Below are 12,100 nucleotides of genomic sequence, written 5' to 3' on the forward strand. Positions count from 1 at the left end.
TGCGGAGCGTACAGAAAATTTTTAAGTAAAGATACTCCCTAGATTGCAGGAAATGACCCTTTCCGGGGCCTTGCTAATTTGCAGATAAACGGAGAATAAATAGGTGTCGTCGCCATTTTGTCGGAAAATTACACCAACAGAATATGACAAATGTCAATAGGTATATGAGAGCGCAATAAAATAGTCAAAAATCGCGAATAAGTAAAAAGTAGTGAAAAGCTGAAAAGGGCGCCAGCAGTCCATTTGAGTCCGTGGGGGGGGGGGGGGCATCCGCCCCCTGACTGTATATATGGACGCTCCGCCACTAAGTAAGGGGATGTTGGAGAACTGGCTGAAATGAGGCAAGTCATTGGCCTAAGACGTTGTGTTACGCTTACCGGTACTCACACTCACTGCTTCCACTTTTCACGGGGCGTGAAGACGCGGTTGGGGTGACAATGTGGTCTATAGCCAGGGGACGGGCCGAGGGTCCCCCAGCAAGTACTAAAATTATTACACCTATAGAGTATACGTGTGCATCGGACAGATCGACAAGTATGCATTGAAAAATGGGCAGATGCACGTTTCGGAGCCTTGGTAAATATTGGGGGGGGGGCTTATCATGCATTTGCCCCCTCAACTTTTTTATTGGGGGGCTGAGCCCCCCCCCCCAAGCCCCCCACCCCCCGGTTCCGCCGCCACTGGTTGCGACACTGGACTACTTCTTACAGTTTATTTCAAGGATGATTGGCTGATGTTAATGCAAAATATTGAGTTACATTTTATAGCGTTTTGTGTTGGATTTTTTAATTTATATGTGTATATTCAACAACCAGTTTGGTAAGTTGCAAACACCAAACAACACAGTATAATACTAATTGAATGAACATATAGGCATTTTGTTTGACGGAATAGACTACCAGAATGATAGTAGAATATAATGGGTATGTCTCACTGCTTATATCATTCAATAGATCACTTTTCACTTTCCTTTTCGACACTTCCAAATAATCTGCAATTTCTGCGTTTTTCAATCCTCTCTCAATTAGACCCCCTCAACTTATTTCTTATTTCGTCGGACATTCTCGAATATAATACCTTTGCCGTAAGAAATCCTCTCGTGAACTTATCCGCAATTCGTGCTCGGAAACAACGGTAACGACCACATTTAGTTCGAAACGTATACGGAAAGGGTTCTGGCTCAAATCAGACCCACTTCTTCAGATCTGGGTCAAATTATAGAATCCAGTTCAAAAAGTAGAAGCGCGTCATCACCTTCGTTGCATGATATTACGGTGTCACATGAATTTATGCCGTTGTTTGAAAAGCTGTCATCGTAGCGATCTACTACGTCGATGTATATCTTTATTACGTTAAGTGAAATAGCGCCGTCATTCTATGTTCTCAGCTTGTTATCAGTGCAGTTTACGCAGGCTTCACGTGTGTTTATGTTGTTATCATATGCGTTTTACCCGTCAATAAAATAATTTGTGACGTCTCGATATCTCAAGAAGGGAAGCTTGGACCAATATAATATATTGTGTATATATGAGTACCACATTGAGTAGAAGAACCTTATTGTTTTGTGGGGAGGTCAAAGATCATTTGGAGTCACCGGGGACCAAATGGTGAAAACCTTGTAAACACGATATCTCAAGGAGATAAGCTTGGACCAATCTCATATTTCGTTAGTAGGAGGACCACATTTAAGAGCATTAAGCCAATAGTTTTTTTTTTTGTGGAGGTCAAAGTCCATGTGGGGTCACTAGAAGTCAAATTGTGAAAAATTTTTAAACACGATATCCCAAGAAGGGAAGGTTAAACGAATCTCATATTTAGTATGTAGTAGAAGATTTTATTGAGGGTAAAGGTCATTTGAAGTCACCAGACGCCAAATTGTGGAAACCTTCTTTTATAAGCTGCCGTATCTCCCACCAACCAGCCTATCAGATAACATGTGCTTTACGCCTCATACGAATAGGAGGTTATTGTCAATTGGAAATGAGCTTATTGGCATCCGTAGAATCTCAAACTGAAAACTCGAACATATTTGCATTGGCTTGGAAGCCTTACATTGCGTGCAAAAAAAGGTGTACTTTTTGTAGTATACAGCGGTTCTATTGGTCGTTTTCCGTCGTATTTATTTCAGGTTGGATTTAGTTTCGTTGTGACCATGCAGCGTTTATGAAACTTAACAGTTCGTATAGTCAGATAATTTACTATGACCAATATCAATGCGAAATAATTGTGTAAAACGGTCTTAGTTTGGCAGTGAGTTCACAAGCTTTTGTCTGGATCGGCTGTTGATCTCAATTTGTGTAGTCTTTTCCACCAGTTTCAGCATAACGAAGCCTTAAAAGTAACGTTCGACTTTCGTCACGTGTATGATTATGGGACAACTTGAACAAAAATGGTTAGGCCTGTGAGCATGGGCGGGATTACGGGGGGGGGCAAGAGGGGGCATTTGCCCCCCCCCCACTTTTTTCCCAAATCTTAGTTCACTTTTATGTCGTTTTTGCAGACAAATGTGCACAACCCTAATCGAAATTATTCCCCCACAACAGCTCTATCAAATAGGCCTGTTTGTTTCGAATCTATAAGTCGAATTTGTATTTAAGATCGTAACATGTAGCATGCAGAATAACTGGAGCTAGCACATGGTTCGCAGCACAAGTTACGAATCCTGGAGCTAACACACTATAGCGATTCAATTCTGCATGTGATGAATCCGCGGCATGTGCTACAGTGCTAGCTTTTCAACGTTGCTGCTCTACTGAATGCGTTGAATAACTAAATCCAGAGAAACGATTTACGAAAGCCAGATTTGCACATTGGGTATATCAATAATTAAATTCATAAACTGACACATGACACCCCCCCCCCCCGTGTCATTCAACAATATGCAATGGCAATGCCGATGTAATTTCTTTACTGCTCGAAATCACCCCTCCTCGACTTCAGTGGCGACGGAACCGGTGGACTTGAGGGGCTTATCCCCCATGGGGGGGGGGGGGTAAAGGTATGTTCAGCCCCAATATTTGCCAAGTGCTCCAAGAAGTGGGGACCGCTGGGAGAATTTCGAAGTGGGTGCTGAACATATTCTTGATCGGTCCAAATGCACAATATACTAATAATTTTAGGGGGAAAGAACTGTCTAGATGCGATTTATTGTTACCAGAGGTGTCATTTTTGCTGATCTAGGATTTCCTTTTTGCTTAAATTCCGACGCGCCGCGCCAACTGATGGTGGTGCACCGCCTAAATAGTGACGTATAAGCTTCAGTTGTACATCACCATATAAGTTCTTCTATCCGTCCTCCCTAAATTTAAACACGTTCATTAATTGTTTAGATGCAATTTAAAGCCTATATGGGTGTTAATTTTACCGATCTAAGGGTACCTTTCATCGAAAATTTCGACGCTCCTTGCCAACCGATGAAGGCGCTCCTCTTAGATAGTGACGTATAACAAAAGTTGTGCATCACCATCTGACCATATGTTCTACTATCAATCCTCTTCAAAATTTAAAACGATAATTAACTATCTAGATACAAATTGCAGACATGAGATCCATATTTCAAGGATGGGTACATGCAGTTTAGAGCACTCCGGAAGTGCCGTTTCCGGCCATCTGGCGGGTTTGTAAAGCCAAAAAATTTCTTGTACGCTCCGCGCCAACCGATGGTGGCGCTCCGCTTAGATAGTCTTGCTGGCAGGTTTGCCCCCCCACTTTCACAACTCAAATCCCGCCCCTGCCTGTGAGCAATCTTATGTTATCTAGGCCAACAACGGTTGGGTTGAATAGGGTTCGTTAACACAACAATGTGAAGAATACCAGTCACAATACTAAAACACTCAAGATGGCAAAACAGCGCTTTAATTATTTCTTAAGGCATTTTCCTACTGGCTATCATTCATAATTTGCAAAGTATAGAACAATTTAAGGAGTTTTGAGAAAAGTTTGCTGTTGTTGCTGCTAGGATTTTTGTAAGATAGATGCTCTTACAACCTCAGATTTTCATTGCGTAAAAGATCGCTTTGATTTAGGCAGTGAAATGGAGTAATAGCGATATTTTTCGCGCATCAATCTGCAGCTAAAAGACAAGATAAATAACGGGGCAAATGTACGAAGTCGCGCAAATCGAATGCGGTTCAAAGTAGTAGTAAGGTACTGTATAGGCTTAGGACTCGCGCACACCTAGCTACTGTATAGTATATACCTAGTAATATAGGAGCCATAATGTAACAGAAGCCAAGCTATCTTCGTAGGTGTTTTTACAGATGTTTTACATTTAATTGTTTAAGACATAACAGTAGGTCTTGCTGCTTATATATGATTCTGCGACATGTTTTATTTTGTTCAGCACTTACTTTTGGTGGAAAAAAAGTTTAAATTTCACACTGCAAAGAAACTTGACTTTCCAATGCGCAATTACGTAGCACCATGTATCTGCCTAACTGTCTAACCTTTGTTCATATAAAGTATTTAAGTTGCAGATCAGTACTTTGGAGACTTGAACAACAATCATAGGCCTAGTGGCGAGTGAAATTTGGCGAGTAGACTTTTAGTCACGATCGCCAAATAGCGAGTACTATTAAAAATATTTGTCGAAACCTTGAAAACCTTGAAAACATGATTTATCATGGTAGAAATCATGGTATATGGATTTGCTATATTGATTACAAGAATCACGTTGCTCCTATTGGTCACCAGAGGTCAAACTCTGAAAACCTTTTACATGATATCTAACGATGGAAATCGTGGATACCTCTAATACTTGCTGTGTGGATACATAACATTGAGTAAAAGACCCTTATTGTTTTTGGTGGAGGTGTGTATAGCCACGTAGAGTAGACTGACCTGTTTTTATCATGCCGTAGTGGTATTGTAACAGCTAGTTCTGGTTATACTAACAAGCATAAGTCTAGTGCACTGAAGTCATCGAAACCTCACTGCATTTTGCATTCTAGTTCTATAAGTCCCATCTCGGCCAACGTAGCATCAACAAAAGTAATATTCTCTGGCGAAATTCACCAACCGATTTTCTCTATTTCTCCCTCCCCTTCCCACCTCCAACAGACATAGTGATTCCTTGTCGCATTTTATACGTGAATACTTAATCTAAAGTGTGCACACGATGTTATTGTACTTAATGAGGTGGACTCAAATACCAAGTAAGAAGTTAATAGAAATTTTTGAGTTTTTGTTCTTATTAGATTTTTATACTTTGACTCAAATGACCTTCGAACTCCACCAATTTCATTACGGTTCTTGTACTCACTACTTTGAGCCTACATACCAAGTATGAAGTTCACCCAACTTGACTTTTGCTGTATTCGGGTTTAGCAATTTTTCGGGATTTCGCCTATGTTGACCTCCGCTATTTTGAACAAGATTCTTGTAGTGACCAAGTGGGGTCCAATTACATGTATAAACCTCAACCAACAGCAAGATGTAGTTTTTAGTTATCTTGTCTCCAATATTTTCATTCTTTGACGTCTGTTGACCTAAAACGACCTTTAACCCTCTAAGAAAATATTGATTTTGTACTCAATCAGGTGGTAACACATGTATGAATTGCAACCCACTTTCATTTTTTGGAGCTGCCACATCAGATGTACTGTTTTAGTTAGCTTGTTTACAGGGTTATTAGACGTGGACATCTGACGAATGTTGACCTCACACACATACAAACTCGCAGATGCAATCCCCAGACACCTATATTCCGTTTGACTTTGGCAAAGTAATAAGCAACCTCCTGCTGACATTCCAGGGTTCCCTGTCAACAATGCTCATGCAGCTGCGCGACATATGTGTGTACGCCATCTTAACCACACAGAAACTATCAAAATCAAATATGCTCTGTGATTGCAACTGCTGCGTCTCTGTATATTTTTGACAGATTTGTTGTCTTTGGGGAATTTTTCGATAAAAGTCGTTAAAAAACAGGAAAGCAGAATCATGGAGCTATTAGGTTACAATTTTATTCAATCTCTGTGCACCTCACTCGTGTGAGGTATGTAGAGTACAAATATGCTTACAAAGTACATATAGCAACAACGTTGACAAAAAGAATTAAAAGGGGAAAAGCAAGGCATATGCCTGTGGGGGATTTTCTGAATCAACTGAATAAATAAATCTGAAACGATATTTACACACACAAACAAAAACAATTCTCTGGTAAACTTGTTTGGGGCTGCAGGGTGAACAAACGTACGAGTAATGGGCTGCAGGGTGAACAAACGTACGAGTAATGGGCTGCAGGGTGAACAAACGTACGAGTAATGGGCTGCAGGGTGAACAAACGTACGAGTAATGGGCTGCAGGGTGAACAAACGTACGAGTAATGGGCTGCAGGGTGAACAAACGTACGAGTAATAACGGCGAGGATCGGGGTTGCCTGCAGGGTGAACAAACGTACGAGTAATGGGCTGCAGGGTGAACAAACGTACGAGTAATGGGCTGCAGGGTGAACAAACGTACGAGTAATGGGCTGCAGGGTGAACAAACGTTTGAGTAATAACGGCGAGGATCGGGGTTGCCTGCAGGGTGAACAAACGTACGAGTAATGGGCTGCAGGGTGAACAAACGTACGAGTAATGGGCTGCAGGGTGAACAAACGTACGAGTAATGGGCTGCAGGGTGAACAAACGTACGAGTAATGGGCTGCAGGGTGAACAAACGTTTGAGTAATAACGGCGAGGATCGGGGTTGCCTGCAGGGTGAACAAACGTACGAGTAATGGGCTGCAGGGTGAACAAACGTACGAGTAATGGGCTGCAGGGTGAACAAACGTACGAGTAATGGGCTGCAGGGTGAACAAACGTACGAGTAATGGGCTTCAGGGTGAACAAACGTACGAGTAATGGCTGCAGGGTGAACAAACGTACGAGTAATGGGCTGCAGGGTGAACAAACGTACGAGTAATGGGCTGCAGGGTGAACAAACGTACGAGTAATGGGCTGCAGGGTGAACAAACGTACGAGTAATGGGCTGCAGGGTGAACAAACGTACGAGTAATGGGCTGCAGGGTGAACAAACGTACGAGTAATGGGCTGCAGGGTGAACAAACGTACGAGTAATGGGCTGCAGGGTGAACAAACGTACGAGTAATGGGCTGCAGGGTGAACAAACGTTTGAGTAATAACGGCGAGGATCGGGGTTGCCTGCAGGGTGAACAAACGTTCGAGTGATAACGGCGAGGATCGGGGTTGCCTCGCCGGCAGGTCAAATTGATTCCAAAGAGACGAACAAGTGACTGCGGCTCGAGCAACACACACCCAATGTTAATTTTAACCAGAATGCAAAATGAATCGAGGTTTCGAGTTGTATACAGAACTAGCTGTACAATAGAAATGGCCCGAACCACCATTTTGATACAATGATGGCAAACACAGGTCAGTCTACTGTACGTGGCAATACACACCTACTCCAAAAACAATAGGGGTATTGTACTCAATGGTATGCATCCACACACTAAGTATTAGAAGTATCCACGATTCCCATCGTTAGATATCATGTAAAAGGATTTTCAGAGTTTGACCTCAAATGAGAATGGACCTCACAAGCAACAGGATTCTTGTACTCAATATGGCAAATCCATATACCATGTATGAAAAGTATCCATGATTTCTACCATGAAAATCATTTTTTCAAGGTTTTCAGGCCTCGACAAATTAAAGTACTGGCTATTTGGCGACCGTTACCATAATTTATACTCACCAAATTTCGAGACTGTGACTGTGTGCATCGTCGGGTGTGTATCACCATTCCCCTCGGGAACAGGTACTACACATGATCTTAGCCAAAAGGCCGAGAAAAATACGACGGAAAACTTCCTATAGCACCGCTGTATGTACAACAGAGTACACCCTTTTGCACCAGGGACGTAGCCAGGGGGAGCAGGGGAGCAACTGCTCCCCCTTTCAGTGTCGAAAAAATGTTAAAAAACTGTTGTTTTCTAGCATGGTATTTTGTCAGTGCTCCTTTGATCTTGAATACTCGTCAGCTCCGTTAACTCGATTGGAATCGTACTAACATTCAGGCCTACTGATTCAGCTACTTACTTGTAGTTTGGCAGATGCAATTAGCTAAATTTAGCCTATAGCCTATTAAAAGCCTACAGTTGGCAGTGGCGTAGCCAGACTTTTCCATCTGGGGGGGGGGGCAAAGGGGGGGGGCGAAGGGTCTGATTGGTGGGGCAGACTAAGCTAGTACAAAAGACATACCAAACAGTTTGCATGACAAACTGTGGCAAATCGGGTATTGTGTCAGCAGTGTAGGGTACAGATGGTCACTCTAGTTAGCTGACGTTTTATGTTATTTCCACATAGGTATTATTAACGATAAAACAGATCACTGAAAAGTCATCGATAATTCTCTTTAAAAATCTGAATAGACTATGCTCTTTCTGTCAGCATTCAAAGATGATCAGCATGATATCTAACTTGCCTGGGAGGGTAACCACCCCCCCCCCCCAATCAACCAAAGATGTTATCATTCCCCCTTCGGGCCCTTCTTTTGCACTTTCTAGGGCTCACTCAAACAGTCTAGCGAAGGTTAATTCGCCTATTCTGATGACTGTCTGCGAACTTATCGACGAATTTCGCGCCCTATTACACTCACCGTGAGGTGACCATATTTTCGTGACTGAAATCGGGGACATTTATTGCGTGACTGATATGGGGGAGGGGTTTAAGGGGAGGGGCTGTCCACTTTTCAAGTGCCTAAGGTGCTTAGATGTAAAATGGTGATACTTTGAAGCACTTTTTAAATCAAGTTTATTTTCAAAAATGTAGCTTTTTCTTAAATGAAATCCACTGGCTTTACGTGGTTCTTTAAAGCAGCATTTTGCGTCATTTTCTATGATTTTTCTCAACCTCACTGATTCCACTTTGCCATAACGACATACATAACTAGCTAATCTATTTATATTTTACTTCAAATGGTGGCATAAAAGTCGAAAAATTTGCAACTTTCAACTTTGTTGTTCTCCAAGATATTTTCCGTTGGGAACCCAATAAACCTCGCCCATAATATGAATATTTAAACACTACGAACGTCATTGACAGATACGTAATATAACACCACGCTTGATTTGTGTACAGTCTATATGGCAGTTGTACCAGGGAGTTGCATAACAACTCCCTGGTACAACCAACGCGAAGTCTTGAATCTATATTTAGCAACGGCTCATAACTAAACCTGCATCTCTGATTGGTTGAATTCAAACTAGTGGGTTCGGCGGAACTGTATGCGATTAATTTTAACTGTGAAATTTGTCGAGGACACTCTTCTCATTTATCGACATAAATCGTTAATTACTCGCTAATTAACGCTCTTGGCAGGGTGAAACTTGGATGGTATCTTAGATTGCTGTTTTATGATTGATACATGTAAAAAAATCGATGCACATGTTAAAAACGTGGAAAAAAGCGACCCAACGCAAAATGCTGCTTTAAGAGCTTGTGATTTGCTCATGCTCACACTATAAGTGTCGTTGTGTCGCCGTAGTTGCCATTTATAAGGTCGAAATAGTGCTAGGCTAGATCGATCTAGCATATTTTTAGCAGTGTTTCCACTTTACACTGGCCCACCTGAAATACTGGTTATAAGTTCCGTTCTGCGACTGCACACTTGACTAAACTTTGTTTTTACAATTATTTTACTAATAATGTGGGATATTTTCGAAATTCCTGAACATTTTGACGAATCGGGGACATTTTCGGGGACACTTGTTCATCGGGGACAGCACACTGTAATCGGGGACTGTCCCCGAAATTCGGGGACGTCTGGTCACCTCGGGCCTATGAGCTCACTACGGAAACACAAACGTATATAGACTACTAGGCTGTTCTGTGTTGAATGTACGTAACCCAAGAAACACATCGCGATTGGTCGCGTAGGCGAAGCAAAACATGTTGTAAGTTTCAGTCAAAATGCAAATTGTTTCTAAATACTGTGATATTCATTCTGCCATACACGTCACTCACGTGTGAATCATTTCGGAACACAATCCAGGGATCAGGGATAACCATGTGAACATAAACTGAACGTAGCCTCCGCTTGTGAGTGCCGCGGAGACCATTTAATTAAATTGCCAACCCATTTCTACATTTGACAATACAGAGACAGTGGCGTTTTTTGCGCTGCTGCTTGGGTCAAATTCTTTTTCAAGGCAATGTTCCCATGGAAGTGATTTTTATTTTGGCCACCCAATTTCGCAGATAGAGAATTAGGTAAAAGGTATAGAATAAAAATTGCATTAAAACCATGGTAATATGCACATAGGCCCAGCAACATATTTAGTGTGCATTCAAGTTTTTTTTCTCAGTCAATAATTCCATTTGGGGGAGGGGGGCAAGTGGGGGGGGCGAATATTTCAACTGGGGGATCCCGCCCCCTGCCCCCCCCCCCCGCTGGCTACGCCACTGACAGTTGGCCATGCGTAATAAAAAACGTATTGCCTACCTAACCGCACTCGCAGGAGTGTCACGAAACGTATGCACAACACATCGACAACGTTCTTCTCATCCTTTCTATGATTCGTCCTAAGTTGTTGCACGAACAGCATGTTATGAAGCTAAGCTAGCAATTGTACGCGATATGCGCTTCCTATAAATAATTATTACACTGCTAATACACTGCGATAACGATAGTGGTTTTTAGGCCACTGCACATCTAGCTGTCTTATAAGTTTAAATTGTCCATCACTTAAGTTCGTCAAATGTATTAAAGTCCAGACATTGGACAATAAACAAGAATCATCCCACTGGCAAAATTGTTTTGTCTTTCTGATATAATATGTAAAAGAACATGTAAAAGAATTCAAACAGGAAATAAAATCTGCTGATAATTATGATATCATATGATAATGATGAAACTGGCAAAACATTGCACCAGGTCGCATCCAAGGACCTTCAATTGTTCAAATATATCACAAAGGGGAGGGGAACACCCGACCCCCTCTCCCATATCAATCGCAAAATGTCTACCCCCCCCCTTTCAAATTCCTGGCTACGTCGCTGTTTTGCACGTAGTGTATTACCGAAAGTTGGCACCTTATCGACGTACTGAAACCAATGAGACTTCGTTCGCGAATTTTATTACGGAAGCGCATAAGTAATTTCCAGTTGCCAACGGCCTCCTATTCGTATGACGCGTAACGCACGTGTTATTTACTAGGCTGGTCGGTGGGAGATACGGTAGATTATGAAACAAGGTTTCCACAATTTGGCCTCTGGTGCCTCCAAACTAAATATGAAATTGGTCCAAGCTTCCCTTCTTGAGATATCGTGTTTACAAGGTTTTCACATTTTGACCCCTAGACACCCCAAATGGGCGATTATTGATATTAACACCGCGAGGTGGATTATCAATTAAGAACATGACGCGTTCACATTTAAGAACGAGTGAGTCCGCTTGCGAGATTGATATACTGTGCAGGCGTGAAAGGTCATACAAGCTGTATACATTTCCCTGTGGTTTGCCGTTGCCATATGTGCTGTACTAATTTGGTACGTCCTACTCCGTACACCACTGCGCCGGAACGTTCAATCTTTGCCCATAAACAGTATACTGTTTTCAAATTTCAAAACAGTCCGTACCACATTACACGTTAAGTTAACCCATATTCGAATTTCTAACACACCCTTCAAATGGATGAGCGAACGATCTTGCTAGTCACTGTTTTACTGCTGATGTCGAAGCAACCGAGTCCAAAATCATCCGTTTCGAAAGAAACATAAAATTACCGATTTTGGCCTCTTCAAAACCTGTGAGTTTGGCGCACAATGAATTATAGTTTATGAGATTTAAGTGGGCTGTCAGTGAGTCAGTTTGTTTAGTCTCACAACCTTAAACAGTGACTTTTTCTGCAGTGTTGGTCGAATCGGTACAAAGAAAAATGAAATGGGTTCACGTGTAGCGTCGTTAGGTATTGTTTCTGTTAAGAAAGGCAACGGTCTGGTACTTGAACAAACACACATCGTAGATATATATGCCTTACTGATCTGTACACTATGCCGTATGCCTACTGAATAGAGTGGATATTATAAGTTAAAACCGGGTCTGCGACCGTTTACATTTGTTAAGAACGCAGGGGGATTGAAGAAACCCCGAA

At 42.0% G+C, this 12,100-nt stretch overlaps 1 protein-coding gene and 1 non-coding gene across 2 annotated transcripts in view; both read right to left on the reverse strand.

Moving 5' to 3' along the window:
* LOC139979394 (protein inturned-like) overlaps positions 1-12,100 on the reverse strand; it is a 58,583-nt gene that overhangs the window by 29,158 nt on the left and 17,325 nt on the right. The window lies entirely within an intron of this gene.
* LOC139980408 (U2 spliceosomal RNA) lies at positions 7,617-7,804 on the reverse strand. The gene has a single exon (XR_011797560.1). It is a non-coding gene; the product is annotated as a U2 spliceosomal RNA (small nuclear RNA).

Source organism: Apostichopus japonicus, chromosome 14 (assembly GCF_037975245.1).
Source record: "Apostichopus japonicus isolate 1M-3 chromosome 14, ASM3797524v1, whole genome shotgun sequence".
Classification (NCBI taxonomy): domain Eukaryota; kingdom Metazoa; phylum Echinodermata; class Holothuroidea; order Aspidochirotida; family Stichopodidae; genus Apostichopus; species Apostichopus japonicus.